The sequence below is a fragment of the Pinus tabuliformis genome, chromosome 4_1 (assembly GCF_031772625.1).
Source record: "Pinus tabuliformis cultivar Carrire ecotype Pingquan chromosome 4_1, CPIR1, whole genome shotgun sequence".
NCBI lineage: Eukaryota > Viridiplantae > Streptophyta > Pinopsida > Pinales > Pinaceae > Pinus > Pinus tabuliformis.
The window spans coordinates 59,104,282-59,110,995 of NC_142303.1; positions in this window are offsets into that span (position 1 = coordinate 59,104,282).

Below are 6,714 nucleotides of genomic sequence, written 5' to 3' on the forward strand. Positions count from 1 at the left end.
CGAAGGGGAGAGGTAGTGCATTCCCGGGGTAGGACACGGAATAGCCTCAGTGTAGATGACTATGTACAGATTTATTACCCGGGTCATCGGAAGGTCGGGAGTCAGATCTCTATCCCACATGTGGCGAGTTTGTCACTCAGGATAATCTTGTTCACCATAGGTCGAGTGAACGAATCATCCTCACTACATCAGTCATCACGGGTAAACATGAGCGTGGCAGTGGACTGTCTCACTACAATGTTTGACTGGTGTACTCCTCTCCTTGCCAACATGAAGGAACAACTCACTTCTATCAGGAGGGGACAGACCAAGAACTTTGGGTTCGGAACCATCTTGTGCACTTTCTTCTTCGAGAAGGTTCCCGCACTCCGCCCCAGGGTAGCAGTTTCCATCAGTAGTCCACGTGATCCACGCATGGGCCGGTGGGCTGACTTGATGAAACGTCTGGGGGGTGGGGAAGTCCCTAGGAATGCATTCGACGATGATTTCTTTACCTGGTGGGAGCAGCAAATCATCGCCGTGGATGATTACCCCTATGCCGGACTGGATTTCCGAGGAGATCCTGATCTAGTGTTACCACCGGATGCAGCATGGGGCGAGATTGGTAAGATTTTTTATTTTTATGATTTTTTTTGGATTTTTCAAATATAATGATGAACTTTGAAAAATATTTTTTGATGAGATTCAAATGACTAATATGATGATCATGTTCCAGACATTGGGCCCGTACGACCAGATGGATTCCCGCGGCATGGACGGCGTGGCCGAGGAGCTGAAGAGGCGGCTGCGGATGCGGAACGAACCTTAAACAACGTCCAGCGACACTTGGCGAGACTGAGCTGCCAAGTACCGATGGCCGAGATAGAGGACCTTCCTCCAAATATGCAGCGTCATGTGGTTGGCATGCCACGTGACTGGGTTCGCATCTTTCGGCGCGTGGCCCACACTATAGTGACATACTTAGATGCTCATCCTGAGCCGAGGCGCTAGATATGCCTGACATGATTATGGGCATTTGAGTCCCAATTTTGTATATTTTTGGACACACATATGTACACTCGACACGCTTTGCGATATATATATATATATATATATATATATATATATACAGTTTGACTTTTTGATGCATGATTTTATGAATGATTGATATGCCAGTCTAATGCTTGATTAGCGATAGAATCAACTAACCAATTTTGAGATCTTGGAATGTGCAAATAATTAATGTAAATAAATGATCTTTGCAACAACCTCACCCTTAAATATTGGCGATATAATAATGGATCTCTAACCCGATAAATGTTATTTAACTGAGACACTATCAATTGAGAATCAAGATATACTACCAACGAGTCGATCCCATAAGAGATTGCCTCGGATAATAAATTGATAACAGCTGTATACTCGGCCATATTGTTTGAAGCAGGACCGATACACACGCCTCTCGATATCATCAACTGACCAGTTGGGTAATAAAGTACCCAAGCTGCGGAAGCAAGATTCCGAGTGTGCCGACTAGCACCATCGGCGAACCCAAAATAGACCAAATCATCCATCAGCACCTGCCACAGCAGACCAAAAAGCACTGATATCAGAAAACGCTCGACAATATATGTATCAATATATACATGAAATACAAAGAAGTCATCGCCCAGCCTGAACTAAGCAAAGTACTTCTTTAGGTAGAGCCCATTTCGGGGCTCCGCCAGCTTGTTTCCTTCGAAATCAATTAACTCATATGATCCTTTTTCTAAAACTCGTTTGATAATGAAAGGACCGTACCACATAGGCTTAAATTTGCCTGCCCCCAAGGCGTCCTTATCTTGGTTGTAGACCAAGACAAGGTCACCTTCAGAAAAGACACGAGGACGGACGGACTTATCATATTGTGTTTTGACCCTTTTCTTATGGGCCTCATTCATCGTGGCGGCATCTCGACGCTGCTCATCGAGATGTTCCAAGTGAACAAGGCGCTCCTCGAGACTTGACGTCTCAGGAAGAAGCTCAACAGCCAACTTTAGAGATGGGATTTCACATTCAACCGGAAAGATAGATTCCATCCTGTAAACCAACTGAAAAAGAGTAAAACCAGTAGCCGTTTTGACGGAGGTTCGGTATGCCCAAAGCGCCGAATACAACATAATGTGCCAATTGGACCGATTTTTATCAATTGTCCGTTGGAGTATTGTCTTAAGAGTTTTATTGACCACCTCGACCTGTCCATTGGCCTGAGGATAATAAGGGGACGAATGCTCCTGACGGAATCCTAATTTAAGGGCCAATTCGGACATTATCTGATTTTGGAAATGACTGCCATGGTCAGTGACAATCTCCCTTGGGATACCGAATCTTGAGATAACCTGATTGAAAAGAAACAAAGCTGCCGTGTCACTGTCGTTCTTATAAGTAGGCATGGCTTCAGCCCACTTCGTGAAGTAGTCTACAGCCACTATAATATACTTGTGATTCGCCGCTGAAGGCAGATTACAAGTCGTAAAATCAATACCCCACTTAGTGAAGGGACCGACGGTGACAACGGGAAAAAGGGGAGCTGGATGCGCGCGCATCTTGCGAGTAAAAATTTGACACGGGTGGCAGCGTTTGACCGCTTCCACACAGTCCTTAAAGAGTGAAGGCCAAAAGTAGCCGGCACGTAAGATGCGTTGGGCTGTAGCAAGCCCTGATAGATGACCACCACAAGCTCCACTGTGGCAATCATTAAGAACAGACTCTGCTTCCTCTAAGGTTAAACAACGTCGAAGAATTGAATCAACCCCTCGATGGTATAATGTGTCACCAATGATAACATAGTTTTTAGCCAGGTCGTTCATCCTTGGAGAAAGTAGAGGGAAACTTCGAAGTCTGGAGATAAACAATGATATCTCCATACCAAGGGTCTTGTGAAGAGATGAGGAATATATATTCATCGGGTAAACTTTCCTCATAAACAATATCCTCTCCACAAGGAAGCTCAGAAATTAGCTCCGCGAAGACCATAGATTTCTTAGACTTGGCGGACAAGAATTCGAGATCGAATTCTTGTAAAATGACTATCCATCTATTATATTTTCCCCCAATCACTCGCCTACTAAGGACAAATTGAAATGGATTGACCGCCGCTAAGACAAAAGTTTTGCGTAGCAAAATATAATGACGGAGCCTCTGGACAGCATGGACAGCTGCCAAGGCCAATTTCTCAACCGGAGAATAGCGGAGTTCAGGACCTATTAAGCCTCGACTCAAATAATAAATCACGTGCTCGACAAGAGCATCGTCCTCCTGAACTAGAACCATACCAATGGTAGATTATGCTGCCGCGAGATATAAAAGGAAGTCTCTACCATAATCTGGTGGACTCAAAAGCGGGCAGAGACTAATGCCTTTTTCAAAGCATCAAACGACTGCTGCGCAAAGTCGTCCCACACAAATGGGACTCCTTTTCGTAGCAAACGCATGAACCCTTTAGTGATCTCGGCATAGTTTTCTATAAACCGTCTTAAGAAATTAGCCTTCCCTTGAAGACTTTGAAGTTGACGAATTGAGGACGGGGGAGGCAACTGAACTATTGCCTCAACCTTGAAGGGATCAACCCGAATCCCTTCATTGGTCACAATAAACCCTAACAACCGACCGGATGTAACCGCGAAAACGCATTTATTGGGATTCAACCGGATTTTATAGAAACGACATCACTCAAAGACTAATCGAAGGTGACTCGGATGATCAGTTCTCTTTCGAGAGCGAGCAGCGAGATCATCTAAGTATGCCTCGATGACATGTTTGATGTCGTGGAAAGCGTATGACATGGCCCGCTGAAAAGTGGCTCCAGCATTTTTAAGACCAAAAGGCATCTTTCGATATGCAAAGGTACCCCAGGGACATATGAAGGCTGTGTTATGTTGGTCTTCAGGACGGATAGAGATCTGATTATAACCCGAAAAACCATCCATGAAGGAAAAAATTTCATTACCCGCACACTCGTCGATAATCTCATCAATGAATGGCGTGGGGTAATTGTCTTTCGGACAAGCCTTGTTTAAGTCCCTAAAATCAATGCATACTCGGATTGTTCCTTGCTTTTTGTCCACAGGGACTGGATTAGAAACCCAATCCGTAAGAGGAACAGGGTATATAAAACCCGCCCTTAGCAGCTTCTCAACCTCAGCTTTGATAGCTGCTGCTTTCCTAGGGTTAACCGGCCGAAGCCTTTGACGAATCGGTTTTGCGTTTTCGTACGTCTTGATCTCATGTTGGACTATAGAAGGATCAATGCCGGGCATTTCCTCGTAAGACCAAGCAAACACATCGTGATATTCCTTAAATAGGTCAGTGTAAATTTGAATTTCTTCAGGGGAACACTCAATTCCGATGAAGATATCCTCGATGATGTTAGGATCCTTAGAGATGTTTATAGGTATCGATTTTGAAATTACTGACATATTACCTTCGGCACGTACGTGTGTTGGAGCCAAAGGGTTCGACACCGTACAAACATCACTACCAATGAGCTCGGAGAATCTAGATTCTACTTCCTGCAATGGAGGAAGAAAATATGAACGATGGTGTAAGTCTTCCCAAGGTCGATCTATACCCATCATTACTTCGAGGATTGCCTCTTCAGAAGTTAGAACCGAATCTAAGCAATCCAAGGCAGCGGTAGAATCAAAGCTCCAAGCCGGGGCCACATGACCATCTAACTCTTCTTCGGAAAAAGGAGTAGAATGGTTATCTGCAGAGTCTACGATGGAATGATATCTATGCTCAGCTGCAGATATAGGAAACGCCATTCCATTAACTTGTCCTTCAACTAATGTGGTCGTAGGTGAAGGCAAGGTCCAAGGGTCAGAAAAATAATGAGTTCGGAAGAACTCTTCTCGAGGAGACTCCTTGGATGATGAAATAGCATTGATTCTTGCAAAAGGAGAGGGAAGATCAAACGTACCCATCAATGAGGAATACATCCCTACTCCTAAATTCTCAGTCGGCGGGTGAGGGTTATCCACTAAAGGAATAGTAGAGTCGGAGCTTGCTTGAGGATCGATTGGGGAATAGTCCAATTGATCAACCTTAACGATTTTCCCCTCATGAGGAAAGCAAATGACACGAAACAGAGTCGACACGACGGCTTCCATCTCGTACACCCAGTTCCTTCCTAATAGGAGATTATAGTCTAGGTTAGCATCTACGACTTCAACTTCGATATTAACGACCTTCCCTCCAACACATATAGGAAAGGCCGGGATAATCCCATGCGGCTTGTGAGAATGGCCATCAAATGCAGTTAAGACGGTTGGTGAAGGAACAGCCGAAGGTGAACCAATAGCCTTCCAACATGACATGGACATGACACATGTGGAAGCTCCTTCATCTATAACGGTGCGAAAAATATTGATTTTCCGGTATGTAGACTTTATCTGAAAAGCCATATGATGAGGGAGTCTCTTTTTGACATTTGACATGTCAAAAGAGAGCATTAAAGAATTAGTTGGATCGACTGCTCCAATTGCGGAGAGTAAAGCACTTCTCTGAGACGGACACGACTAGAGAACCTCCAAAGCGGACATAGTACACGGGCTTTGAGCCAAATCCTCCACATGGAGTAATTTTGGGCGGCCCTAGCATTAGGGTTAATCGTCGCGCGTTTGGCGGAACCTTTCGGTATCCTAGGTATAGTCTCAACAGGAGGTCACTCAATATGAAGGTCACTACCTCCAGGAACAGTTTTATCCTTAGATGTTTCAGCTTCACCATAATCACGTGACCGAGTAGTCACATGGAAGTTTGAACCCATCATAAAAACATTTGATGCTTTTTCCCCTTCCTGGTTGCCCCCTAAGGAGGTCCCAGGATTCGAATTCGCGCCAGCAAGAAGTTGCTGCCCTTGGAGAAACGGGTTAGTTAACACAGCTTGTGAACTAGAAGTCCCTTGCTGTCCTAACAAGCGCTGAGCGTCTTCAATTCTAGGGCAGAGATGAGTTAGATGGTCCCCGCTGCATAACTTGCAAGGGAACTTAACTTTCTTTCTCGACTCACCTTTACCACCACCAGCGTTGTTGCCGGATTTATTTGCATCGGGCTTCCCATCCGAGTTCTTCTTCTTACCACGTCCTTTCTTTTTCCCATTGGAATTTTGATTTCCTTTGGGGTTATCGGATTGGACGGCGTTAATGGAAGAATTTTGGGAAGCGGGAGGATTAGACAATGTGACTTGGTTGTTAGAAGCAGTTTGTAATGACAACTGCTGCAATTGATTCAACAAGTTCACTGTAGTCGAGTCTACTGACCCAACGATACCATCCACATGCGGACCTGGATTTGGCTTAGCTAAATCAACCTTAGATCCAGGAGCATCTGGCAAGTACTTTTGGAGGATCCCAGACTGAGAGTAAATCAGTTCTAACTGTTGGGCCCTGAAAATGGCTTGCTCCTCAGAATAGACCCCAGACATGGAGACATCCTTGGAGATCTCAGGTTGCAAAGACTTCAAAAACCACTCTAGACGGTACTCCGGAGGGATTTCGGCTTTGATGAGCCTCTTTCTCCGTCTCCATTCCTGAATGTGATCAGAAATGTGGGTTGCCTTATCCTGACGAAAGGTGGCCAGAAGTTCAGTTCCGGCATCATAGCGGACAGGCAACTGGAAGTGATTTAAGAAGATATTGGCTAAGTCAGCGAACGATGTAAAGCTGCCCCCTGGCAACTCTATGTACCATTTGG